The sequence below is a fragment of the Grus americana genome, chromosome 7, assembly GCF_028858705.1.
Source record: "Grus americana isolate bGruAme1 chromosome 7, bGruAme1.mat, whole genome shotgun sequence".
NCBI classification, from domain to species: domain Eukaryota; kingdom Metazoa; phylum Chordata; class Aves; order Gruiformes; family Gruidae; genus Grus; species Grus americana.
Genome location: NC_072858.1, coordinates 7,886,925 through 7,914,307, shown reverse-complemented (window position 1 = coordinate 7,914,307; position 27,383 = coordinate 7,886,925). Strand labels below are relative to the sequence as shown.

At 43.2% G+C, this 27,383-nt stretch overlaps 1 long non-coding RNA gene across 1 annotated transcript; it reads left to right on the top strand.

Annotated features, from left to right (window-relative positions):
- Nucleotides 1–27,383, top strand: LOC129208955 (uncharacterized). The gene is made up of 3 exons (XR_008577929.1): nt 1–294; nt 25,112–25,189; nt 26,480–27,383. It is a non-coding gene; the product is annotated as an uncharacterized LOC129208955 (long non-coding RNA).

The window sequence follows — 27,383 nt, the reverse complement described above, 5'->3', positions numbered from 1 at the left end:
ATATGTAAGGAGTTCTCAGCAGCTCGTTTTATGAGCGTTATGAAAGATGCCAGATGATTATCTGAGGCCTTCCCACCAAACCCACAGCTTCAGGGGGATGCATGGAGGCTGGCAAGACAGGGAAATCCTGTGGCCAAAAGCTTTTGGAGAGAGAGCAGTTTCTCCTCCCACTTGCAGAGACCACACTTAAATATTTGTGGTATCATAAATATGCTCTCTAGTGTGTGCACTAACAGATCTCTGGAACACATCTGGGTTTGGTGGCTGTGGAACCTCGGGCTTGTGCAAGGCAAGGTAAGAAGTGCCCAGTGTGTGTGTGTGTGTGTGTGTGTGTGTGTGCTGGGGGTGTTGGGTGGGTGTCTACTGGCCTCAGTACCATTCTGACCCCATCCTGGTACTAATGCAACCTGCCACCTCTACAGATGTGGGAATTTGACAATAACAGTTTTCTATCACTGACCTGGATGACTGTAGCTTAAATATTACATATAGGGAGGAAAAGTTACAACCATAGGGAGAAAACTTAGCAAAACAGACCTCTAGTGCCTTACAGGTTATGTAGCCACTTACGCTTGCATGAAATGGATATAAGATATTCTCAAATTTGATTATATAAACACAGCTGATAATTCTCTGCTTTCCCTCAATACAGTGATTATACGATAAAGGGTGTCACATATTACATGGTGCTAAAGCCTCCATCTGACGTCTTAATTCCCTTCTTCAGGCATATTAAAACTGCTCCTTGGGGAGGAGAACTTCTCTTTCCCCCCATGCCCTTGTTCTCCCATGCTGCTCATGGCTTCAGAGAAGTTTGCTCACTCCCAAAAGCTGAGGTCTTTCTTAAGAAAAGCGAAGTTAAAGACATGCTGTAGGCTTTACTTGTAGAGGTTTGGTCTAACAAGACAGCAGTCCCTCAGGGGGAGAGGGATTGAGGTTGATTTTAATGATTTCCTTCATGTCGAAAAGAAAGTTTAAGTAGATTGCTGTGCCCTGAATGTGAGAGCAGAAGAAGTGATTTCTGTTTAAGTAGGTGTTAGGAGGTAGGAAAGAGAGTTGTAATAACAACCTGTCTCATAAGCCGAGGAAGTGAGATGTTGAATCTGTACCCAAACAAAGAGTGAATCTGAGTCACAACAGCATTTTGTATTTTTAGGGCAGTTTTCATCGGAGGATTTCAGTGTTTTACCAACCCAGAGAGCCAGGGGTAAACGTATGAACTTACATTGAGTCCGGCTTTCCTCAATGATGTCATGGAGCCAAACAGTTAAGGAGCACAGAGCAAGGGACTGTTTCAGTATGAGTAAGAGGACAGAATTTGGCCCCACATGCTTAACTTTCACATCTCTTTTCCCTCATAAAGTAAGCTTTCGTTCCACTTTATAGATGGGTAACTGAAGCACAGAGATCCCAGGGAGTTTGTCCAAAGTCACAAATTGAGGAAGTTCATGAAAAAGGACCCAAGAGTTCTGACTTTGTGCTCTAACCCCAAGGAAAACTTAATTTGGCACTAGCAGCTGCTTGATCTTTAGGGCTTCTGCATGAACAGGGAGTAGTTTGCTTAATGAAATAATATCCCAGGCACATATGAAGAGCAATTACTCGCTTTCATATAAACTCTCATGTATTCATCTAGAAAAAATGTTCATGACTCAGTCATCTGGGATGGTTCAAGCTAGTCACCCTCCAGCATGAGGCGTAGGCATTACAGTGGTGAAGTTGAAAAGGAAGACACATGACCTCAATTACTCACAAGGAGTCAAATTATGATCTCAGATACAGTGGTACAAATCCAGAGTCATTCCCCCCTGAAGTAATTGGCATCATACTGTATTTCTCTAACATTGGGGAAATCAGAACGCAGTCCATAATCTCAGTATGTCTGTAGAGCTTTATTCAGAGTGAGGCTACGCTCTCCAGCGATGGATGGTAGGGGTGGAGAAAAATAAGGCTGGAAAACATACAAAGTAAAAAAAATGTGCCAAGCTTCTCTATAGCAAGAGCAACAAATTATTACCTAGTTTTAACAGCGTACTTAATAATGATTTCACTTTTTAATTAGGTTTTCTCCATTTTTTTATAAACAATATAAATTAACTGATATACAGAAAGACTTCACAAGGGCCTGTCTGGTTGAACTGTATCTTTAACTCCTCATTTTTACTCTGGATATCATAAGCGATGAGGAAGGAAGAGTCTGACTGTTAAGAAAGGTGAATGAAATTGTGAACTTACAAGTTTACAGATGGAGCATGACTACAAACACAGATCTAGAATTAGGGACATTGCAAGTTCAGAGAAAATAATGATTAATGTAAGAACCACAATAAACTGTCCCAGTGGTACGTCTGAAATTGCATGAAACTGTTTCCATCAGTGCAGAACAAGGGACCTACGGCTTGAAGAGCAGGAACACTGAATTCAGCACAGCAGGAGACCACATAGCAAACTATTATAAATAGACCCTCCATTTATAGTTTCTGAGCTTCTGATAACTGTGACATTCTCAACCTTACGGTTCTAGTAATTTGGAACTGATGGATGAGGACTTTGCCCCCATTTGCAGAAATGAACAGGGAAAGGATTCATTTTGACAGAGGAAACACATTATAGGCACCTAACAAGTTTCCAGCATGTCAGGCAACCCAGAGTTTTTACAAATATGTATGGTTTTAACATTTTCTAAGCCTACAGCAGCAGTCCAAACATATGTTATATTATAGGCAAAGCATACCAGCAGCATACAGAGGGACAGCCAGGAGACCTTCCTTAAAAACTCTGGGTGTGCAGGAGGACTGTCGGGGTGCCACCACGAAACATCCTGCCTGCTCCCGCTGCCGGCACTGGGAGGAACACAACGTATGGCTTCAGTGTGTGTAGCGGTACTTTATGGGCATATATCGCAATTTCTGGCTTGTCTTCCAGCTGTTACCCAATTCAGATTCCTTCTTGAAAAATCTTGGCGCATACATCTTGTTGGTATAATTTCTAAGTATGCAGAAGACATGCATGTGCACCAGTAAAGCTACAGATCTTGTAGGCTTAGGAAAGTGACACCTGTACTACATGCATGAATGCAAAGTAGGTATATTTACATATGCATAAAATGTAGATGGTTTTGAAATATGTGACAGCATGTATGTACTGGAGTGCAACACAAGGTCCGGGGGTATCATTAGGAGACGCTTGAGTGAATGTGATTAGGAAACTGTTTGCACTGGCACCGCTGAAATACTGGAGCCTTCTGCCTCTTTTCAGAGAGGCGTTGTAACAACTTGAAATGTTTTTGTGGCAGATCCAAGAACAGTAAACCTTTCCCAGGAGCAAGTACAGTTGAAATGACAGTTTGCAGTCGTTTGCTAGGCGTAATTAACGGCTGTCCGTATCTGTATCGGTCAAGACTTCTGCTGTGGAACTTCCACATATCTGGTAACCCTGACAGAGAAGGAGAACAGGTGAAGTGGCACCCGAATAGCACCCAGACCAGGGTAGCTGAGTGTGGCCAGCTGCTCCGTGACCACAGCTGTGTCCTGGTCTGGTTTGGGCACTGCGTATAAGCAAATGCATAGACCAAAAAACTAAGAATTTTAGCCAGGTATCCTGTATTACTAAAGTAATGCGTGTTTTTGAAGCCTAATCTACATGCAATTTTATACAATTTCAGTTCAGGGGTGGTTTTTTACTGAAATAGTAAACCAGCCCATTTGTGCATATCTGCAGTCTGTGCAACGTTATCAGCAGCGAAGGTGCTGTGCACTGGAACAACATACACCAACCTCCCATGACAAGCTCCTCTTCCTTCTGGAGAGGCAGTTCTGCTTTGTGTAAACAGATCAATAATCGGGAATTTTCATGGGAGAGTCTCCTTAAGCCCGGCCGTGCTGCTGCTACCTTGTTACAGTGCCGATTGTGCGGCTGGGAGAGCAGCGTCAGCGTGCACACGGTTGTGTTAATACTGCTCAGAAACCTCCATGGGCTCCTTGGAGCAGCCTCAGGTAGGAGGGGGGTTGCCATCAAGATTATGACCTTCCTCTGGATCTGCTTTGAATGAGAGGGAGGAATTGAAAAATCACATCAAGTATTTCTACTTGAAAATTCCTGGGTGTGGAGGTGCAAGATGTTTAAGATACTCATGACTGAGTAAGGGTGCTGATCTCTCATTCTGTTATGAGACTCATGGGTTGCAGCACTTGGGGGGCATGGGCATCCCTGGAGGGACACAGGTGACATGGGGGTGGTCACAGGGTGGGTGGGCTTGTGTCCACCATCCCGTCCATATGGGATGAGGTAGGAAGGGCGGGTGCATGTTAATAACCTGATGCTTGGTTAGATGAACACCCACAGGCACAGCCTCTCAGCTGCCCCCCAAAGTGCTGTTCTTCTTCTGGCCTGGGACCCCAATGGGAAGTGATGGTGGTGCTTTGGCTAACCAGCAGCATCCAGGTCTCTGAGACAGAGAGAGACAGCAGGACATGCAGCAGATGCATGAGATGAAGGTGACTGTGAGGTGGGAACATCTAAAGGACCTTGAGAAATAATTAAAACGTACTGTGTGAGCACCGAGAGCTTGCTGACAGTTGTTGCTTTGTGGCTGGGAGAAAGGCAATATAGAACAGTCTTCACAAACAAGGGAGGTTCTGGTCTTTGAGAAGCTTTAAGGAAAGGGGTTCTAGCTAGCAGTATCATCTCTGGAGGTGACAAACCTCCTTTACTTTTGCTTAGGGAGCTTCAGTCTCCTCATCACAGACGCTATCCCTTATAGGCTCTGATGGGACCACAGAGCTGCTTTCAAGCAGCACAATCCCAGGCCCCGGTCAGTGTGCAAGTGTGCAAGGCTATATTCTGTGAAAATTAAATCCCTAAAATTGCACAAAGATCACTCTGCAGCCCTGTTTTCCAAAGCCTTGGTATTGATCTAACTGCTCTCCATCCAAAAGCTATCTAAAACACTTTGGTGAGAGTCGTAGGGCTGCAGCTGAGCACCTTGTGTTTTCCTCATACTCTGTGAGTAGAGAAATGCTTAATTACATATTTATTTAATGTACTGGAGCCAACAGGTGTAGGTAATTTGGAACTGCTGAGCACAAATCACCACGTGTAATGTTAAGACAGGTACTCCAGGGAGGAGAGAGGGAGGGGGAAAATGGCATATATTAGCATAACTATCTCCTCACACATCCTCTCTCGTCTTTGCATAATATCTGAGTCCTGTGGGCCCCTGTCAGCAAAATAAAACAGTGATCCTAGCCCTGTGGGCCTATTATTATTGATTTATAAATAGTTACGGCTAGTTGTGTTAAATGTGTCCTTCCACTGTGAGAAAGAATTACTGGACATACAGTGGTGTAAGACTGCAGTGTTGTTATTATGCTATATGAGTTATGCATAAAGGCATCTTCAAAATGTCTTTTTTTAGGCATTTCAACCACTTTATGGAAACCCATCTGGAAATAAATGTAGCTGGTCTAATGTATGTAATGAATTTAATGTGCCATTCTTCCACATTAAGGAAAAATCTAATAGCATGATTGAGTGGGGCCAAACTTCTCCAGGAAATTCCTTTATAATACACGACTGAATTATTGTTTTTCTATTAGGACAGCCAAAACATTCAGTGTCCTCGACAATACAGGATGTGTGCCGTAACTTTTTTGCCACTAAGCTAGGCATACTGTATCTGGACATGTGCCCAGCTATTTGAGTATTTCCATTTGAATGATTTATTTATTTTCCAAAGAAAGACTACATAAGTTATATAAAACTCGGCAAATTTCTTTCGGATCTGACGACAGAGCTAGGTGCCTGGTTGCCAAATGAATGAAATCTAAGGAATCCAGAGGCATTTACAGCAAAGCTGAGATTTTACTAATGGATACCTAAAAGTTATGCTCATGAAACTCCTGAACCTTTTCTCAATAGAAATTGGGCACCTAACTCCCTTTGCAAATCCTCAAGTCTGCATTCAAGGCCCTGAGCAAGTATCCTGATTTTCAAAAACGTTGGCCTTCCAGCTGCAACCACATAAGCTAGGAGAAGCTGCTGGACATGTGAAAATTGGATTATTTATTTATAAGCCTAAGTATGATCCTAAGAGCCTATCTTTAAATGCCTTTTAAAACCTAGGACCAGTACTTTTACCCATTTAAGTTGCACAGAACAGTGTGCTTTACAAACTTCTCACTAAAGATATGAAGCTACTAGTGCCTCGATGTAACATAAACACACTGAGAAATTGGTATGAGATATTCCGAGCTGGTAGTTCAAGCTCCCTCCTTCCTCCCTCCCCAAAAGCTGTTGCTGTTGTGATACACAGGAGTAGGAAGGCAAACACTTGGCAGTGTTAGGTTTACGGTTGGACTCGACAATCTTAAGGGTTTTTTCCAACCTAAATGATTCTATGACTCTATAATTTGAATGTTTTTTTCTGGAAAGCCATTGTGTATTTGAGACATCTACCTGCACTCCCAGGGGTTACGGCTATAAAAGGTATGTAATTATTACCACACATTATGAGAATATGCTAGTGACTTTGAGATATCCTGGAAACCCATGTGTAAGTAAGTATATGGCTATATACAAGAGGAGATGGGGAGGAGAACTCTGGATTTTTCAAACTGTAGCTTGGGAAAAGGTGGTGTATATTAGTGTAGCCTCCTGACCTTGTCTACAAGATCTCATGGCTCGGTTTCTGCAGCAGTAGAGCCTCTGCCCTTCTGTCTTCTTAATGGGGGAGGGCAATTATTTTTCTTCTGTGAATAAAATATTCCCCCCCAAAAGTAGTCCCAGGTCAAATTAGTCATATGGTTGCAGCTGGAAACTATTTTTGGCCTAGGTTTACAACACTGTGGAGGATATCCAGATACTTTACCAAATATTTAAGGCACTCAGCCAAGGTGTGGGAGATGCAGGTTCAGATCTCTCTGGGGATGTGGATTTGAATCCACTCCCTGGGAGGTAACTATCATCAGCATCTTGCTGTATAGGGAATGATGGGGTGAGAGAGAACGATTCACGCAACCTGAGTTTTGACCAGCTACTTGTCTCACTTGAGCTGTGTGTCCCTCCACAGCTCCCGAGCTGCAGGGGAGCTGGGACAGGGTACTGAGCTAAGCAGGAGGCTCGGTTTGACCTCACAGGCTAAACCAGACCACTTTTATATCCAGCCATCATCTGTTTCAGCCATGCAGAGGCGGGGTTGGGCTCACCTTCCCCCCACCCGTCTCCAGAGAAACCAGTGTTTGATTTCCTATTAATCCTCCTTAAACTGAAAGTCAGAGGTTTATCTGCCACTGAGCCAGGATCCTTACTCATCCTGGCAGAGATCAGGTTCTGACCTCTGGGACATCAAATAAAAGCAAAGGGGGGGTGGGTAATATTTATTAGTAACACGAAGTGAAAGACACTCAAGTGGGTAAAATTGGAGTGACTCAGTGCCCACTCTGTGCACAGAAAAGGCTTGACCTCTCCTTGTGATAACATTCCATTACGTGTGCCCCACAGCCTTGCTCCTCAGTTTTATCTTGAGTCAAACAGCTCACCAGGTTAACCCATACATTTTGTGCAGGATTCTGAAGCTAGCCGAGTGTTTATCATCCTTGAGGAATCCAGCCCATAGAGGTTTGATTAATTTTTTTCATACACACATAAACAGATTCAAGATGTTCTTGTTCAGCCAGGGGATAAAGGTTTCTCCTGCTATCTAAGTTCTCCATCAGAAAAATGGTCAGTCCCAATGTGCCAAGATTCTCCCAAAGGCGTAATTGCCATCATCTGTGTTTACTAACGCAGGCTCACAGGCATCCTGAAAAACAAGGACGATGTCCTTTTCCAGTGTGAACTCAGAAGTCCGGGTAGTCCCAGGCTTGAACTTCTCCTTAAGCATACCTGCAGCCTGGACACCTCTCAGATAAGACCAGAAGATCCCATCCACGTTGCAGAAGTAACGCTAGTCATCTTTGATCAGTCAAGCAGAAATGTTAAACATGTGATTCCAGTTTGGACAAGTACGGAGCATGACCTAAACCTCCTTGGTTCACTCAGAGTCTTCACTTTCCCTCCTCAGGTGCCAAATCACATTGTCAGACACTGCGAAACTGCTGGTTGTGCCACGTGTGGTATGCTAAAAAGAGTCATCATTAGTGAATCCTCATCTGCTTTAAAAAAAGCACTACAGCATCACTGAAACCTCATCAGAGGATTGAGCCGTATACTTCCACACAGAGCTCCCCAGGGCATCCCGGACCCCCCCTTCTCCTTTCCTCCGAGGCAGAGGGCAGGCTGTTTTTCCAGCACGAATCCAACCAAACTAACAGTCTCTAAGTGATTTCACTAATCTTAAATGAAGAAAAGATTATTGGGTCTAAGATTCAAAGAAGTGAAAAATTTCCACCCTTCCGTCCTTCCCTGCCAAACCCCAAATATTTAAATTGAATGCAACTGCAACTGGACCAAAAAAAAAAAAAAAGTCCTGAATATTTTGATTATCTGGGATCTCAGCCTTGTTACTGAGAAGTCAGGTTACAGAAGATGGGCAAGAAAGTACATCTTAGAAAACCCTTGATCCCGATGCTACAGCCTTGCGCTTATGTCAGTGTCCCAACAGGACGTGAGGTCATCACCTGATGAAAGGCTTTTCTGCCCAATTCTTTTTTAATTATTTGTAGGAACAGGAGGTCCCTGCCTGTACAGTCTACTATAGCCTGCCTATATGGTCTGGTATAACCTGCCTATACTATCTCATTTATGGTCTAATCATCAGCACAGCTGTATTTCAGGCTGACAGCATGTGCATCCAGGTTCAAGATCTCTGTTCTTTTCTTTCTTTTTTTTTTCTTCTAATTTGCATGCATGCACATCCACACTTCAGAGATACTCAATTATATCAGGTTTTGAACTTTCCCCCATCATGTGCTATCACAGAGAACTGTGCAAACTAGAATTCTTACTTCTGAAAGCCCGGAGCTTATCAAAGCACTCCTCTATACAAGTTTCTACTGATATGCTAGTGATGCTTTGCTGTAAGGATTCTTTCCATTTCTTGGCTGAATAAAAGCTTAAAAAAGTGATTATTCCTAAAATACATAAGCGTCCAATTTACCAAGGATGCAAATACAATTCATTCTAAAGAGCAAGAGATGGGCTTTGAATATTATTAAAAGATGAGCGATTTTAGAGAGATTTAGTTATCTAAACAAGAATGTGTTACTATACTCCAAGCAACCTGGCAGGTCTTAGTCAGCATTTTTTTATATGTTCTTCTGCACAGCAAGTGTCCCAAAGAGACCTGCAATGCCTGCCATGCGTTATATTTAATATATACAACTGCAGCTCTTTGGTTTTTTATTCCATTTGTTCATTCATTTCTGGAAAGCTGATAGAGGGCATGGGGAATGCTAACATGGAAAAGAACAAAAATATAGTAGAATTGTTCCTCAGTACCATTGTTTCCAAGATCTCCCATGTACAGTGATGTGTCCCATACCTGTAGATAATACTTTCATAACACATTAATTCAGTTAACACAGTCACCATGTGTATGCTGGCTGAACGCATATTTTAGCAGTTAAAACCAATCAGGAAATACATACCTACTTTTGTTCCCTGGGGACCAGACTTAGAGCAAATCTGATCATAAAGTTGTGAGTAAGTCAGTCCACCAAAGCTATGCCAGAAGAAGACCTATCCCACTGTGGGAAAGGTGTATCTGGGAGATGCCACTTGGCCACCAAAGACAGACTGGTGATGTGCAAAATATCACAAATGGCTACTTACGCCCTATGTCTACGCTTCATTTAGTCTGGTACCTTGGAATCAAATGGTCTGGAAATAGAGGCAGCCAGGAACCCATCCAGAATTGTCCTGGGAGGCAGGGTCCGCACAATCCGGCTGCTTTCTATTTTCACACATGCTAAGGTAATGCTGAAAATGCGCTGCTCTGCAAACAGGCACTGGTCTTGCTGGCACGGAATCGAAGAGGTGCTGTGTACTGTACGCAGGAGTTTCTCTGCTCACCAGCACCAGAAGAGGTGGTAATGAGTCCTTAGCAAAGGAAGATCCAGGATGAAGGTGAATTTCCCATACATGAAGAACCGCCAACTCTTACACAAGGGGCAAATTTAGAGCTGATCCCAAGTTACCATATTTTTAACATGTTTTCATCTTAACAAAAGAAAATGCCAGAATTTGGGATTCTCTGTAGCATGTGAACAGCTTTCCAGAGCAGTCTGGAGAAAGAGCATGTTCACCGATTTCTACAGCTATACAATATTAATAAATGTCATTATTAATATATTTGCTTTATTAAGCAAAATAATATGAATTATTCCCTCATAAATTTTTACAGTAACTCCTCCCTGCACAATGCTCTAGCTGACTAGGATTGTAGGTCTAATTATTGGAACATGTGCTTTAATGTGTTTTAATGTCATGTTTTCCTTTAATTGTATTATACCATAAGCCTGCTCTAGAAATAACACTATGAAAGTTTCCTTTCAAAACAAAGATCAATCAAAGAGACAAGCAATTATTTCATTATCCTTAAGAAGCTCATAACATAATGAAAGGAATGTTAAAAAAACCCTAAATGGGTGTACTTGATTGAAAGAATAGATCAGTCCTAGCGACTTTTCTCAGAGAGTAAAAAATTATCCAGGATTAAGTTTTCACGGCTTTGAATATATTATGGATTCTCTGTTTCTAGTAATTAAATAGGGAAGGCTTTCTCCAATAATAAACTAAGAATGAAACTAGCAACAGTTGTATCTGAATAGAAGCAAAAGTGCATGATTAAAAGCCAAAACTGCAGTTCTGCAGAGCAGGCAGGGTTAGATAATGTTGGGTTGACCGAGCCCTCTCCAGCCTTGCTTGGAGGAAACTCCATGTGTGAGATCTTGTCCTGCTGTGCTGGGGATACCATCCCTGCCGGCAGGTCCTGGGCAGCCTCAGCCTTCAGCAGCAGGTCGGGATGGCATGGCTTGAGGCTGTGTTCAGTTCCTACCAGCAGATCTCTGGCCTTTAGACCACCTTCAGCATGGCTCGGGAGGGACTTTGAGGTGCAACGCAAGGGGCAGCTGCAGTAGGGGAAGCCCTGCTGGGATGGCTGCCCTGCGGCTGTGCAGCCAGGGCAGGAGGAAGAGGCTCTGCCATCAGTACAGCAATACATGTCTCCAGATAACAACAACAACGGATGTGGTCCTGCCTGTCCTGCAGGACACAGTATCCGTTTCTTTTGAAGAGGGAATGAGTGAGGTTCCCTTCCCAAAGAACGCCTTTGAAGGGAATTTTGCAGAGCTTGATTTATGGACCCCACTTTGACCTTTTTTGTAACTTACTGTAATATTGGAGCCTTTCAGATGCTCAGATACTGAGGGAAAAAGCAGAGTGGAAGGACATCAGATAAGAACTTTTGTAACAGAAGAGCTTTCCCAAGAAACTCTAACAAGTAAAATCTAGGCAGGTGAAAAAAGTATCATGGGAGGAGCTTGTCTCTCCTCTCGCTCCTCTATCCGAATCTGACTTCTCTGGCCAGTAATCTAAAATTGATAGCATCTAGTAACCATGGGTAGCCTGTTTGCAGAAGCTGAAGGTAGCTTTGCTGAGCCCCTAAGGAATACATCCTGTGTCACAGTGGTGCCAAACAGACCCTGCAGCACAGAAGCCAACGTTTGAAAGAGCCAGAAAGAGCAAACTTCTCATTTCATGGGCAGAGCAAAAGGCCTTGCCTCCTGTCTGCCTTGCTCAGTGGAGAGGGAAAACAAATGGGTGAAGAGGGATCTCAAGTCACCCCTGTGCCATGGGGCAGACCAGGTGAGCTTCATTGTGCCCCTGTGCTCCCCACCCAACAGCCATCCAGGACCAGGGGAGCCACCGGTAGTGGTTTGCAGTTGGCTTGCTCTGAGCAAGCTGTGCTGGAAGCAGCTGTTTGGACATCAGCTCTGCCTATGTGGCCATTTTTACCAGTGTAACTTTCCAGACAGATGTGATAGCTTTTTCTCCTCGCGGCAGAACGGGGCTGGCAGTGCCTTCCTGCCATTGGTTGGACCTGGGCTTGAAGTAGATCATTTCATCCAGACAATACTGCTTACATTGAAGAATATTAAATAAATTACAGTATCTCCAGGGATATTTCTTTTTTGTAGAACGAAATGTGCCAGACATTGAGATAAATGCCAGAATAATGACTGTATGTTACATACATTTGGATGTCTCTCCTAAGCTGGTCAGATTTTTTAGCTCCCATTGCTCCCATTTCCTTGAGGAGTGGGATCATCTGCACGTGGCCACGGGGGCAGGTGTGGGAACAGATGACAGAGTGGGTACGAGGGCGTTGTTCTGCTGGCTGATGGCAATGACAAGGGTTTCAACAGGAGTAAACTGAGTCCCAAAACAAAATCCCACTTGGCATCACTGCATCCCAACATGGCACCATTGTTGGTTCAGCCAGCTTCTCAATCTATATAACCAGTTCATCCAGCTTGAAGTGCATGCATTGCTATTAATTAAAGTAGATTATCTTGTGTCTTGTGTCTCCCGAAGCAAACTCTCTGCCTGGCCCTTTGCACCCTTTTTGGCTGTTTCTTTCTCTTGGGGAGACCTTGCTGTGGCAATTTCTTTCATATGTTGAAACTTGTTTTTCTAACACAAAATACTATATGTTTTCAAAAGCTTAGTAAAGAAGATATATTTCTAAGTCACGTTTCTTGCCAGAGGAGTAGTGAACACTAAATGTTGGCTGTAGACAGTGGTAGACTCGGGATTTGGTAGTTAACCAGTAAAAATATTAAAACAGGCAAAGTCTGTCATCACATAAGAGACAGCTTTCAACTTTACTAAATGTCTTTCTACTTACAAAGTTAATGGAAACCAGTCATAATGATAAAATCTGTGACTGTCTTAAATAGAAAGAATTCTTGGTTCCTTGTGGTAGAAAGAAGACTGGAATTTAAATTCTTGGGCTTTCCCTCCTCATTTTTAATTCCTTTCATTTGATTAAAAGAAAGTTTTAAAAATGAACAGTCCAATGCAGGAAGAAAAGAGAAACATACATCTTAGTAAGATAAAAACACAGTCCTTAAAAAAAATACCCAAACATTTCAATTATGGGAAATCCAACAGCTCCAAAACATGCGGACCCAGAGCAGATAGAGAAGGTAAACAAAACCTTGGGCAAAAAAAGGGCAAATGCAGGAATGTTACTGAAGGATGCCTGATAAAAACATGACGGGAGAAACCACCATGCAAACCACTTGCAGCTCAGGGAAAAGAATACCAACCAGGCGGAGATGGGAGCTGCAGATAACAATGTGCGGAAACCTTCTGAGAGAAATCAGGGAGAAAAATAAGGGCAATATTCACATAAAGAGGAATCTAAGAGATCCAGATGTGCTGGAACGCCAGCAGAGAGGAGAAAATCATGAAGGAAAGAAGCTGTGAGAACATGCAGTCGAAAAGTTGCAATAGGTGTGGAGAACCTCACGAATTACTGAGCATTACAAAAGGAGGAAAAAACACAGCGGATCTTCTGCCTCACCTCAAGCATCTCTGCCTGAAGACTGAAGCTGAACTACAACACAGTGCTGCCATTGCAGCCTTAGCACAGGTCAACTCTGGCAGCAAACCTCAGCTCTTGCAAGCGCTTTGTGAGACAGGCTGTCCTTTTAGCTGGTTTCGCACGCTGCAGCACACTGCAGGCTCAGTCCCCTGCTAGGGCTCTGAGACAACTACAATGGCCCAAACAATAAATAGAGGAGTACAGTCTAAACCTCACAGTGTCAAAACTGAATGAACTGACTCTCCTTAGAAAAGATAATATTGGCCATTGCAAAGAAGCCAAAACACAAAGTCAACTGGCATTTAGCGCAGATTTTTGTCTGCCTTCTGGAGTACCCTTTCAGAGTGATGAAAGGGGAACTAATATTTTCTACCCTATGAAAACTTCTATTGTAAAAATGGTCTGGTCTGGTCTGTGCTAGAATGAAGCCATGACTCCCTGATGTTTTACATGAACAACCAGAGAAAGAGAAATACCCTCAGCACAGCACATATTAGTCCAGTGACCTTGACACCTGCCTCTTAAGACCTACTGTTAAGGCCAGCTCTCCCCTATCTCAGGTGGATCACCACAAGATTCTCTTGTGGTTGTGCTCTTTTCTTCATTTTGATAACAAATTCCAGAGAAATCTTCCCCTGTCACTGTTAGAACCAACATGGTCTCCCTACCCTGACAGAAAAAGTTTCAGTTTGGTCAAACAGATATACAGACATTTCTCCAAATAAAAGGGCTTAACTGATTTTTCCCCAGCAAACTCTACTTCCAAATGCACATGCCCTTGTAGGGTCTGACCCAAACATGTCAAAGTCAACTGGGTGGATACTTCTAAGAAAACATTTACCATGTGCGAGTGGGATGTTTAATTTAAGCAAATTCTTTAGGCTGCTGTTCTGGTCTATGGAGCAAGAGAGAACTAACCATGCCTACTGAGTCACCCATTGTAGGTACCTGTGTTGGGGTTGCATGAGTCATTCACTGAAATTTCTCATAGTCTCGTTCACTGGAGACTGTGTTTCTCCATGAATGAAAGATGGTACCTAGTTGGTTACCTGTTAGTTACCTAGTTGGTTAACTACACTGCCAAAGGTCATAGAGATTAATTCCAGTCTGTCTTGCCATAGACTTGGGTTAGACTCAGGATCCTTCAAGTTCCGTTATAAAGAGCCCCTAATATGTCAAATTAAGACAGAAAAACTGAAAGCTGCTGCAGTCATAACTGCTCCTGTTGGAGGAGCCTGAGCTTCATCTGGGAGGCTAAAACATCGTCTGAAAGCCGTAGATAGGAACCTGTCAAAATGGCATTCACTAAACATGCAACTCATCCTTGTCTCTCCTCTTCCTCGTGCTCTCCTCTACTGATGGACCTGTATCTTTGCAACGTTAATGGTAAAATATCAAAAAATGCAGGTTACCTGTGCAAAAACTTAAAATTTCACTCAAAAAAGGATATCAGCAAAGAGCCGAGTGTGGCAGAGGCACACAGGTGTTTATGCTGCTACGTAGCTCTTAAATGATTCCTCTTAAATGTTTAAACTTAGAAATTCCAGTCAATTTTGAGAAATATTGATAGCTTTTCTAGTTTTTAGCAGTAATGGCCAGTACATAATTACTAACAATGTAGTATTTTTACACCTGGGCTCTTTTATGATAGTGTTACTCCTGTGCAGAATTAAATGTCAGCAAAAGAAGAATGATTCTAACATGAAATTTTAAATGAATGTGTTATTACACTGAGGAGGTAGTATGGTGATTTAATATGGTGACTAGTCACACCTGAATAACTAAAGAGTTTGTTTTTACAGGGAAGCACTAAGTTTACTAAAACGAAAGGAAAGTATTTCGTTACAAATAGATTATCTTAGTGCTTTCACTCAGTTTAGTGCAAAACTTCATATGGAAACTGGGATTCGAGAAAAGTGTAGCTAGGGGAAAAAAAAAAGGAAGGAGAAACAAATAAAAAGTTATCAAAGCAAGGTCCCTAAACACAAAATGCTGTGGAAGACCTGCGGAGCAGCCAAGATCCTTCCTCCACAGCTGTGGGTCCAGGCGCTGCAGTCAGACCCCGTGGGTCCCGCAGGGGTTAGTGCAGCGGTTGAGCCCGCAGCAGGATCAGGGATGCCCCGTAGCTCTCCGGGGTGAGGGCTGCAACTGCTCAGGGCTAGAGCATCTCCCGCTCCACCGCTGTCAGTGGTCAGACTCCTGCTGTCAAAGGCTACTCTGCACCCACTATAATTTATAGGACTGGAGAATTTGTGATAGCTCGTTTTTAATTCTGTTTAACCAATGTACAGCAGGTGCTGAAGGCAGGCAAAAGAACATTATATTTTTTCATCCAGAAATTTCTGGAAGGAACCTAATTTCTTGACAATGCAAATTGATAAAATCTATTTCATGGTAAGTGGTTGATCGGAGTTCAGGGCTCTGCAATGCAGGAGGTCGTTCTTATTCTGCCTGGCGAAGGGCCTGTTTTCCTTGTGGATCTTCTTACAGCTGGAAGGCAGGTTTCTTCTTGGACACATCCACTGTGCCCTCCTGCAGGAAGGAGAGAGGTGTGGGAGGCCACGTGGCTGAACCGTTGATGAGGGCCAGAGGATGCGTACCTGCTTTTCTGACTCCAGACCAGAATGTGCCACTTTTTTTTTTTTTCCTTTTTCTTTCTATTTCAGCAACGCAAAAGCTGTGCAGCAGGTATTTGAGAACCTCAGCCCAATAACAGCAGAAAGTTTCTCGATATCTTTCAGAGGAAAATAAGAGAGTGCATTTCCTCTGCTACCCACTGCTTCCTTGGCTTCCCTTACCTTCATTGCTCAAACAAGCATTCCAACCATTAGGAGAAAAGTCTTCATCTTACAGAAAGTTTTTCTGCTTTCTCCTGAAATGGCCTCTGTGTTATTTTTTGTAGCTTCCTTATTTTCCATCAGTGCAGTTTCCCTTCTTTGCTGATTTCTTGCATCAGTCTATTCATTAGATAGGAGCATGTAAAAGAGAATTAAAAAATAAAGCAAAAATAAGGATCTGTTCCCAAAGCCAGTGAAAACAATGGGAGTCAAAGAAACTGGCATTGACAAAACATTTTGTTTTCCTCAGGAGAGTAAGAATGATCCTAGCCAAAGTTTTGTAGAACAAAGATTCCAGTAATTCATCCAACACAGCAAAAACGTAAATTGACATCACATTTAGGTTCTTCCTTCCTTGCTAATAGTGACACTCACCTCAAATTATGTTTGATGAGTATAGTGACAGTTGTCCTTATTGTATTAACTGCATACAGCATGGTCCTTAATCTTCCTATGGGATTTTAGGCTGACTACTGTACATATAGTTTCTGACTGCTGAAAGCTGAGGGTAACCCCTAAAAAAGATACGATCTCTTTTTTTTTTTTAGCTTTGGAAATTACAAACAGAAGAGCCTGTGATGTAGACACACACAGAAGGAAATGATCTGAGAGAGGAGACTTTAATAAGCTAAATAGGTTCAGCCTAATGTACATTCATGTCTTCATTAATTTAGTGGATGATTTTCAGAAGAGTGAGCCTCTCTTCCTCTGGTGTAGGCAAAATGCAGCTAAACTCACCCCCTGCTGATTTGCTATGGGTAAAATCATCTAGAAATCACTTAATCTGAAAGCAAAAATCCTCTTAGGTATTTTCCCAAAGACTTCCTTGAATAGGCTAAGCGTAGGCAATCGTATATGGAAGATAACAGTTTAGTTGAAGGTTTTCCTACAGCACAGACCCTGCATTGCTTCTCTCCCCCTCAGCTGCAAACGATGGCTCTCCCTCCTCTAGCTCTGAGCAGGGAGCACTAGCAGTCTGTGCCCCAAGCAGCTCACAGCTGGAATTCAGATTTAATAAATCGAGTTAGAGGAAATCTCATGAGAGGGAGCCATCACATGGGGTCACATAAATGAAAAAAACAGCTCTTAAGAAGCGGGCACATCTTGGGATATTGGTGCCAAAACACCACTCATGAGGAGCTGACTGAATGGCAGGAACGTCTCTGTTTCCATCCCATCTGCTCCACAGCACTGATTCATCAATAGAGAGCCAACTTCTCCCACGGCACACAGAATGGGACAGGCCGGGAGTGAACGAGAGCTCCAGACTAACGTGTGACCCCAGCGTCCTGCGCACAGTGGAGGATGCGCTGGAACTGCAGAAGGTGATTCAGAGTTCTGTAAGCTCTTAGGTTAAAAAAAAAAACTTATTCTAGTATGGGAATAATCCACTTTGGCTGAGGAAAATGTAATGCAAAATAACAGTTTGCTCAGATGCTTTTATTTTTTTGGAAACTATTCAAGTTTTGGGAAATAGCTGCACTCCAGCGTATTAGCCCTAGGGTAGCTGCTGGTTTTGTCCAGAGGTTATGGTCAGGAACCGTTCATTTGCAGGTGCTGTACCTTAAGTCTGGAGGGAGTCCTCTAGGTAGGGTACTTCATTCTCCTTATTATACTTTGAGCATAGAAAATAGACTAAGCCACATGAATTAACTTAAATAAATAAGGTCTTTTATCTCACTGGTAATCTAAGTGCTACAAACTCTATTGCTTAACACCATCCTGACTCTGACCTACTTTCTTTTGGGAAGCCTGGTGTCAGAAATAGTTTTCAACTTCCCAAGTACCAAATATTGCTCTTGCAATTAAACACTCTTCTTTTTGCCTTTTTCTTCTTTCCCCCCTGCCCCCCCAAGGCTGTTTAAAAGATCCTCTGATTAAAAGGCATCACATTTCAGTATTGATTACCCATGCAGCTCGTAACTGATATTATTATTTTGCTTTGTGGTTTTAAAAGTATGCTTCATCTCCGCATCTCTGCATTTGGAGGCTCACTTAATACTTACAACTTTTTATTTGATTACCATGATCTTTTTTTCTGATTTCTTATTCATTGAATGTGACCGAAAAATGTTTAACTGTAGTGCTTGCCTACAGTGAGATAAAAATATTTTTCTGTGCAATGCATACCCCCATGCTGGTCTTTGCTACATGACAGTAAAGCAAATATCCTTGGTGCGATCTGATATGGTTATCTGCATGAGCCGATTTCTTTTTTGGTCTGGGTTGATCAGGTTAGACCATATCGAGAAAGACTTTTTACCCTTTAGTGGCTCATTTGTCTCTGGAAACTCTGCGTCTGTTGGCAGCAATGTTGGTACCATGGATTAACTAGTGAATTAATATCAAGCTTCAGTAGCGAAAGATGAGACATTCTTTCTCCCCTCCCAGTCTTTAAGTGATGTTGCTGGTCCAAATCCATTAATGCTTCTGCTACCATCCTCCAGCAATGTGGGAAAACAAAAGACAAAGACTATTCATGTCAACAAGAAATCTGGGAAGCAAAAACCAAGAGGCTTTCATAATCAAATAAATGTCTCTGTCCTTACACAGTATAAAGCAGGAGCGAAAAATTAAACATATTTATGATTCCCCAGCAGTAAACATGCCTGTAGTCTGAAAAACAACATCAATATACACAGAGATAATTGACATGCCATTTTGACTGCGCGTATTTCAATTGAAAAACAAACAGTTTTGAGAACTCACCGAAAAAACCTCCCAATTTGAGGCATACGGAGCATGTGTTCACACTGCCACATGATGGATGCATAATGGTTTCCTCCAGACAACAAACCTTAAAATATCTTAGACCTTATTGTGTTACTGGTGTTTATAGTTTCTACTGCAGTCAAGCCTAAGAGCCCTAGGGCCCCAATTGTCCTGTGGATGGCATAAACAGAGCAAAAAGACAGACCCTGTCCCCCAGATACGGCGGTCTGAATGAAACCTCGCCTGTCACCTGCTCTTCCCTCCAGCCTATGGTTTGTGTTTTCTCTAGCCTAAATCTTCAGTGTGTAATCTCTCTGAGGTAGGAGTGACGTTTTGCTAGCACGTCAGGATGGCACTGGGTTTTGAAGGGTTATTGAATGAATACACAACAATTCACTGAGTAGAGCTTTATATCTGCCTTTTTTTTTTTTTTTTTTTTTTGAGAATGGACTCCAATGGCTTTTGGAATATTTACACTGAGATTGTTTTTTTGGAACCCACAGAAATACAAGCCATAATAACCAACAAATTTTATTTTCTGTGCTGTTGTGTAATTCCATTGTAATTCTCTGGAATTCTATTGAAATTCTTCTTGGAGATGCCTCTCTCTTTTGCTGGATCTGGCCATGGAATTGAATGTGGGCCAGTGAGGAGCCTTAGTACGAGGGCGGAACATGTCCATCCACACTATTGTGATTCCAGGCAACCAGCTTCTCTTTCAATGCCTTTCTTAAAGGCTGTGGCACTGAATGAACCAGCACTAGAGTCAAGCAGGGCATTAGAAGCCAATACATTTTTTGTTATCTGACTTGCAAAAACCCCCATTTTCTCATGTTTTCTTCTTCCATTGTTTATTTTTCTTACCCAATCAATTCTAAAAACTATTTCCATTTCCCAGGCAGATCCACCTGAAAACTAATTGATGTCAGCTGTGGTTTTGCACACTCTTTGGGTTAAAGCTGTCTCGTCCCTGCTTTGCACCTTCTCCAGCACTCTGAGGATAGCGGGTGGTAAGAAATCTCCACCATCCATGGCCTTCCCCGAGTCCCTTCATTTTTATCTTTGCTCCTTCTCTCCTTCCAGCCTCTCACAGCCTTTATTGTCACCTGCAGCTTCTTGCTAGACTCACCCTGCAAGACAGCTTTTTCAGGTGGACATCTTCTCTTTGAGATTATAATTAGTGATCTGTAACAAAGGTACATTTCCTTCCTGGGACAAGCCTGGATGGCATCGCTGTGCCGTTGCTGCTCAGCTAACACCCGTGCAACTCCGCCTGCCTCCACGAAGCCTCCCCCGGCCCCTGGCGTTGCTGGTTCTGAGGAGGAGGCTGAGCCTTGCCTGGCACTGGAGGTGTTCACCCTGTTCCCACCACCCCGCTTTCATCCAGCTACTCCAGGCAGCGACTGCTTAACTCAAAATCTCTCCATTGCTCCCTGAGCAGGACCAGGAGCCTCATTACCAGGGCTGGAACTGCCCCACCACCACTCTCCTCTCAGCATGGCTCAGGCAGCTGAGAACGTGCACATCTTAACCAAATACCTGAAAAATCAAGGAACTAAATCTAACCTGAGGCTAGTGCTTGCATTTCTTACCAGTGGTGAACTGGGTTGCATGTTAGTCCCCTTGCATGAAGTCCTAGCCCTGCTGCTGGCCCCACATGCCGAGCTCTCCCCAGCCTGACTCGTGGGGCAAACTTCAGCCTAAGCAGCACTGCCCCGATTTTTTGCTGCCTGGTTCTGCCCCTGCCCACTCTGTCTTTTACTAAAACTGCCTGTGAGTCGTTCAAACCCACAAAAGTCTGCTTCGTTTCTTCACCCAAGCCCGTCATGATCAATTGTTTCAGCCGCTTTGAGATTTCTGCAGAATGTGTGCCAGTTTTATTTCCAAGAATGCAACATCACCAACATTTTTCAATTATTCAGATAGGTTTTAGCTTGTCATCGTCTCCATCTCACTGGAAGGAATTATGCACACTTGCCCTACCTCTGATCTCGCTGACACTAATGTGATGACATTGACTCTGCAGAGGTTACTTCCAACTTCAGCAGGAAGGAGAGAGCAGGACCCGTCCTTAGCATGCCGCTGTTCCTGCCATGTGGAGCAACGCTGAGCTTCTCAGTGCATCTGGTTTCAAAATAAACCCTCTACAACAGACAAATATGTTAAACCTTTGAAAGCCTCATTTCCAGGTTTCAACAACATTCTCTTCAGAAACGAGCACTTAATGGAGTTCATTTAAGGTTGTTTAAGCCACAACTTGCTGTCAGCACTATTTACCACTTCAGTGGCTCGGCTAGAGCCTCAGCTGTTGTAAGCCAGTTCAGCGCTAATAACGGAGTCCTCCTGATTTACATCAGCTGAAAATTTGACCGAGCTTCTGCCAGGCTGACAGCCTTCCTCTGCTGGGTTCCAGTAGCTGTTTACACACACACTCGGTGCAGACAGTAGGAAAAGCAGTTTTTCTTCTGACACTCCTGTCTGTGCCCTGTTTTTAATGTAGGACCAAACAAGCGCGGCAGATGTTCCAGCGTGGCGTCCTCTATTGACTGGGCACTTCAGCCTGGCAGACGCCAGGATTTGCTTTCACAGTCCCAGAAAGCAGCTGGATCAGTGGTCCCTTGTATTCCTCTTTCAGGGACTGCGTTCGGGGTATTTCCTCCCCAGTGCTGGTTTCTCCTTTGGGAATTGATAGAGGCAAATCTCTTCATCTCGCTGCAGTCCCCCACTCCTTCTGCACTCCTTGGCTTTGCTCATCTTTCTTAACTGAGCTGAGGGATCTTCCTTTTTCCAACCATTACGTTTTAATTCTCTCCGCTTTTTTTCCAGGCGGAGCAGCACAGCTCCGTTACAGCCACTGGGCTTCTTAATTCTTGCTGCTGTAATTTCTACTCCTGCTCCTCTTTGACTCCTCTAAACTCAGCTTCCACAGACCCAAATTAAAGAGACACAAATCTTCCCAAAGCCATGGCACTGACCTGTTTCCAGTTATGCAGATTAAAATTATCAATATTTTTTACTTCAAGCCATTTATCGTCTTCCAGGGTTCTGCACTGATTAATGCTGTATCTGGCACCCGTAGAAACCATACCGTCAACTCACACAGCCCAAGCCCTGCAAAATGGCAGCCATCTGCTTCATGGTAAACTGGCAACACAACAATAACTTTCAGGAGGCTGAGAAGTGGATTATTTAAGCAACTAAAACCACTATGCCTTCTGTCTTTTATTTCGATAGTAAATCAATGTTGTTATCTTTCCCCCAGTTTGCCACAGAATGTTGCTGAGACCCATCATGACTGAATTGCAACATGGGAGGTTTTGATCCTCCAAGTTATTAGGTTGATAAAACTGCAGTTTTCACCTCCTGCAGAAGCCCAGCTTTTTTAACAGCGGAAACCAACCGCTTGCAGTCAGATCCAGACATCCTATTTTGAAAGCTGCCAAGGGAATGCTAACTTCCATAGCCCATCCCCATTATTTACTAGGTGGAGAATGTTGGCATGACCCAGCGGGGCATGCTGAGGGTCTGGCCTGGAGCAGAGGGCACTGGGAGCTCGGGGACATCACACCAGTGGCCCTGGGGACATGTGGGGAGCTGTCATTTAGGAGAGAGAGATAATAACTTGCTGGGGGTGGAGAAACCCAGCTCTTGGGGTGGAGAAGACAGGATACAAAGGGGTGTGAGGATTTGTCAGTCCACCACGTGGCCCCAAAACAAAATGTTGAGAGGCAATTTTTGAGACTGCCAGTACTGAAATGTTTTAACGACAGAAGAGTCAAGTCCCCAAACGCATGGGATTTGCTTAATAATAAAAGCACCGTATTTGGGGCTCTGTCTTAGTTTCCCTTCTGAACTTGAAAGCTTAGAGTGATTTTTACTATATTTTAAAGATTTTTCTCAAAAAATTGTTTTAAAAAAAATCTGATTTTTTTCTCCGTATTGCATGCTTTCAGCAGCTAGAGCATTAAAGGAAAGTTTTATACATGGCATGAGGAAATGTGAGAGCTGGCAACAGGAAATCTTGCTTAAGAGAACACTGTTCCTACCAGAACATTTGTAATTTCTGAATTTCATCGTAATATACAGATCTCATATTTTTGTGTCTTTATGAGCTAATTTTAAAGGGCATATCAGGATATTGTGCTCCAGCACTGTATGTTAATAGTTTCCTGCCTCCCTCCAGGAAAAATGGAATATTTCTTCTCTGAGCTTTTCACACACTATTCTGCCAAGTCAAAGCAGAAAGGAAAAACTGTGTACAATATTTTATTAGGCCAAATGTCAATTTGTTTGTCTGAAATCTTTACCAATCTTCATGGCATTTAATATTGAAACAGAAACAAAAAGGGAAAAAAACCCAACAAAAACAATAGGGCTTTAATTTCATGCAGCAGTGCCTGAGACATCCAACAGGCCATGACACATAGAGACACTTTTCTTTTATACATAGGAAAGGGGGCAATTAAACACGATAGAGGAGGTGGATAGCATCTGAGTAAAAAGGAAAGGAGTAGAATCACTTTGTATTTGTGAGCCTTTTAAGTCACTTTTCATTAATCTCTGCTGAGCCTGACTAAACACAGCATACCTCCCATTTTGTTGGACCTTGGTCTTGCCCACAAAAGACAGGCTTTTTCCACGTGTAAAAAACATTTCACTTTCCATATCAGCATTGTTTGGTACTTGATATATATGAAATACATCAGCACAGAAGCTGGTCAGCCAGGAAAGCCTAGCTGGGTCAGGTATTACGTCTAACGTAACAGCCCAAGAGTTTGCAATGCAGCGGCCAGTGCTTGATCACACCACTGAGAGATGCTCCCATCTCTTGAATCCCAGCCTCCCACAGCAGCTTTCCTGGCCATGTCCAAACTGAACCCTGGCCATGTCCAAGCTGAACCCTGGCCATACCCTTGTATTAAATCTGGGCATCCCAAATGCGTTCCTCTGCCCCTCGTACACCTTTGCTGTACCCTGGTGCACACAGAGTGGGGGCAGAGCCTGGGCAGACCCCTGCCTGGACGGCTGGTGGTGCAGAGCTGCTCTGTGTGTGTCCATATGCCTGTGAGAGTCATCCTTCAGCTCCAGGAAAAACACTATTGTCTGCCCAGGGAGTCCCTTCTATAAAAGAGACACAGAAACTTTTTTGTTTTTCTGCTTCCTGAGGTCTGTGGAGAGACTCGGATAAGCAGTGCTCCTAAGCATTGCTTACAAGAACTAGGTTTTAATCCAGATTTGATTTTGACAGGGACAGCTCTGTACCCACAATTACCTGGTAGCTGGATTTGAGTCACATTGAGAGTACGTCCAGCAAGGTTCAGGGGTATCAACTGTGTATGTAAATGACTTCTGTGAGTTGGAACTCTTTTGTATTTTCAGTCCCACAATTTTTAAGCAGAAAAAGGAGCCTGGATTTTACTTAAAAGGTCTTCACTCCAATGGCTCAGTGTGCTAGCAGCCTCTGGGATCACTTCTGACCCCTGGGTATTAACAAAGGGATTTAGTTTTGGGACCTTATCCCATGTCAGGGATGTGTCTGGGAAACAGAATTCACCCTGGTTCACCTGGAGCATGACACAGGTTTTTTGCATTAAGGCCATGCTCAGAAGAGTGGATTCTCCCAAAAGCCCCATGGGCGGTGGGCTATTGGCATCAGCTGATCTGAAAATATTCTCCATTACCTACCAAACCGAATTGCCGTCTTCTGTTGGACTGTGAATTGCTGCTGCTGCAGCAGTAGTTCTTTCCTCTGCCCGGGATAAATGCGGCCTCGCTGCTGTGCCTCTTGGTATTGATTTCCCCTGCTGTCAAGAGGACACTGAGGTATGTCAGGGACAGCACCATAAAACAGGATGGCAGCTAGCATATCCGTTCCCATGCCCACGTGTTATTCCTGCTGCTGCGTAGGAATATCTTCTCTATTAAGCCCCAGTCAAATGTCTACAGGACTCTTGCACTGAAATCCCAAAGAAACCTGCCCTCATGGATCATCATCTTATTTTTTTTTTTGCAGGGTTATACAAGTAATGCCTCATCAGAGGGAAGCAAGAGGTACTTGAAAGTGAGAGATCGACCCAACGGTACAGAGCAAGTCAGTAGCAGAGCCCATGTCCTGGCTTGATAGCTCCTTCAACATATTTATTATTTTCGTAATATCATATATTAACACTTAGGAAGAAGTTTATGAGTGTTAATATTTATCTGGTTAATTCAAGAATAATCATTCCATCAAGCAATGCCCTTGCCTTGATAATGTTAAAGGATTCCTAAGATTGACTGTCAGCATCCATAAATCTACGAACCCCCTAACTTCACTGAGGCTCACATGCCAGGGCTGCTGCGTGGCATTATCATGTCACTGCAGCAGTCCTTATTTTGCCATAACACCTCTTTCTTCATCACCACTGTCTCCCCTTTCCTCCTGCAGATCTAAAAGTGACAACCTGGGCTAGGTCCCTAGACACCTTGTGTAAATCAGCCCATAGCCTGGAGGGAGGGCAGAGGCAGGCGTCTCTGTGCAAGCGCTGACCTGAAGGCATTTCCCCTGATAGCACAGAGGACATTTCACCAGCTCACCAGTAGGATCCACTGACACATAGGACCAAACCTCAATGGAAAAGGAATTTTTTCAGAGTGGTAGAAGAAATATACAGGAATGACACCACAAGTCAGAATTCCCAACTTTTCCTTTGAAGTATCACAAAAATATGTCTAAAGGGTGACCTGCTCTTTTGCCAGATGCTCTACCCTTCTGAAATGATTTCACTTAAAAGTACAACTTTCAACAAAGAGCTTTTTGCCCAACTCAGATCTTTTCCATCTGGTGTGGTCTGTGCAGGACCCGTTAATATTTTAACCTGCTTGGCTATTAGCCCATTGAAGTGATCTGGCTAGGATAAAAGAAAATGGTGAGATTATGTTTTTCCATTCTGGCATCCTTGCACTCTTATGTTTTTTTTAGTAATAATCCTGTTTACAGCAGAGAGGTTCCTAAGGAGATACTGTATGTTAGACATAGCCAAAAAATTAGCCATAGGCAAAATATTGCCTTGGAATATATTTCAACAAAAATGTATTTTTTATTGAACTCAAAAACTTCTCAAAAAATACCTGCTTTCCCCCTTCACTTGGCGGAAAAATTAATTTCAGCTAAAATAATTTTTATTTTCTGCTAAAAAACCCTGGATTTGGCCAAAAGAAATATATATTTTTGACAATGTCAGTGAGCTCTCCTGTACATGGATAAGTAATAAGACGATGGCGCATGGCCCAAACCGTGTGCAATCAAAGTGATCTTTAGGCGTTTTTAAAGCCTTAGCTACCACAGAAGCCGGCATTGATTCAAGCTCCCTTTTATCTTTTCTTTTTTCCATGCCTTCAGCCCCCAGCTAAAGGATTATCGCAGCTGATTCAGGGTAGAGGAAGGAAAGGTACAGCTCCCTGGGTTTTGGCAGTGGCCTCCATTGTTGCCCCAAGAAGAGCTTTTCTGGATGTCACATTCCTACAGGAGATTAAGAACAACCAGGCAGGAGATGGAGTCAAGACCCTGCCTTCTCCTCAAGACTTCAAGGCTCACGTGAAGGCTCATGGTCTTCATTCTGCCTTCTGCAAAGACGCCAGCTTTGGGTCTGAGTTCAGCACGTGGACTTTTCCAAGGTCTGGAAATATGGGGATCCTGTGTTTTGGCTGGCCCTCCCCCTATTCAATACCTACTGTCACTGCCTTTGGTAAACTGTGATCAATGCATGTTTTATAAACCCCAGGGAATTGTGCAGCTTATCCAGTACCTTTCACCAGAGACTCTCAATGCACTTCACAAATAAATAGCCAAGTTTTACAATAACTTCATATTCCAGGTTTTCTAGATAGTTGCAAGCTGACATCCAAGTGACTTTCCCGCAGTCACACAACAAAACTGCACTAACTTATGAACAGAACTTATAAGCCCCGATTCCAGCTCTAGTTTTATCTCTCAAACAAGATTTGTTATTTCTGTGCCTCTTTCTGGTAATTCATCCAAGGTTTCCATCACCACTAGCCAGAGATAAGCATGATCATTTACACCGCTGCACTTTTTTTCCCTCAAAACTTCCCCCCTTTAACATGAATAAATAAAATTCATAAACTTGAGCAATCAGAAGAGAAGCTGTGCAAGGGCGACAAGGAGTGACAGGTTCGAACCCCAACTGCACCTACCAAATCAGCGTTAGCTGCTCCTGAGCCAGCGCATCGCCTTTGAGAGCTCCCTCAGAGGTCACCTGCAGGCGTTCACCTCCTTACTACAC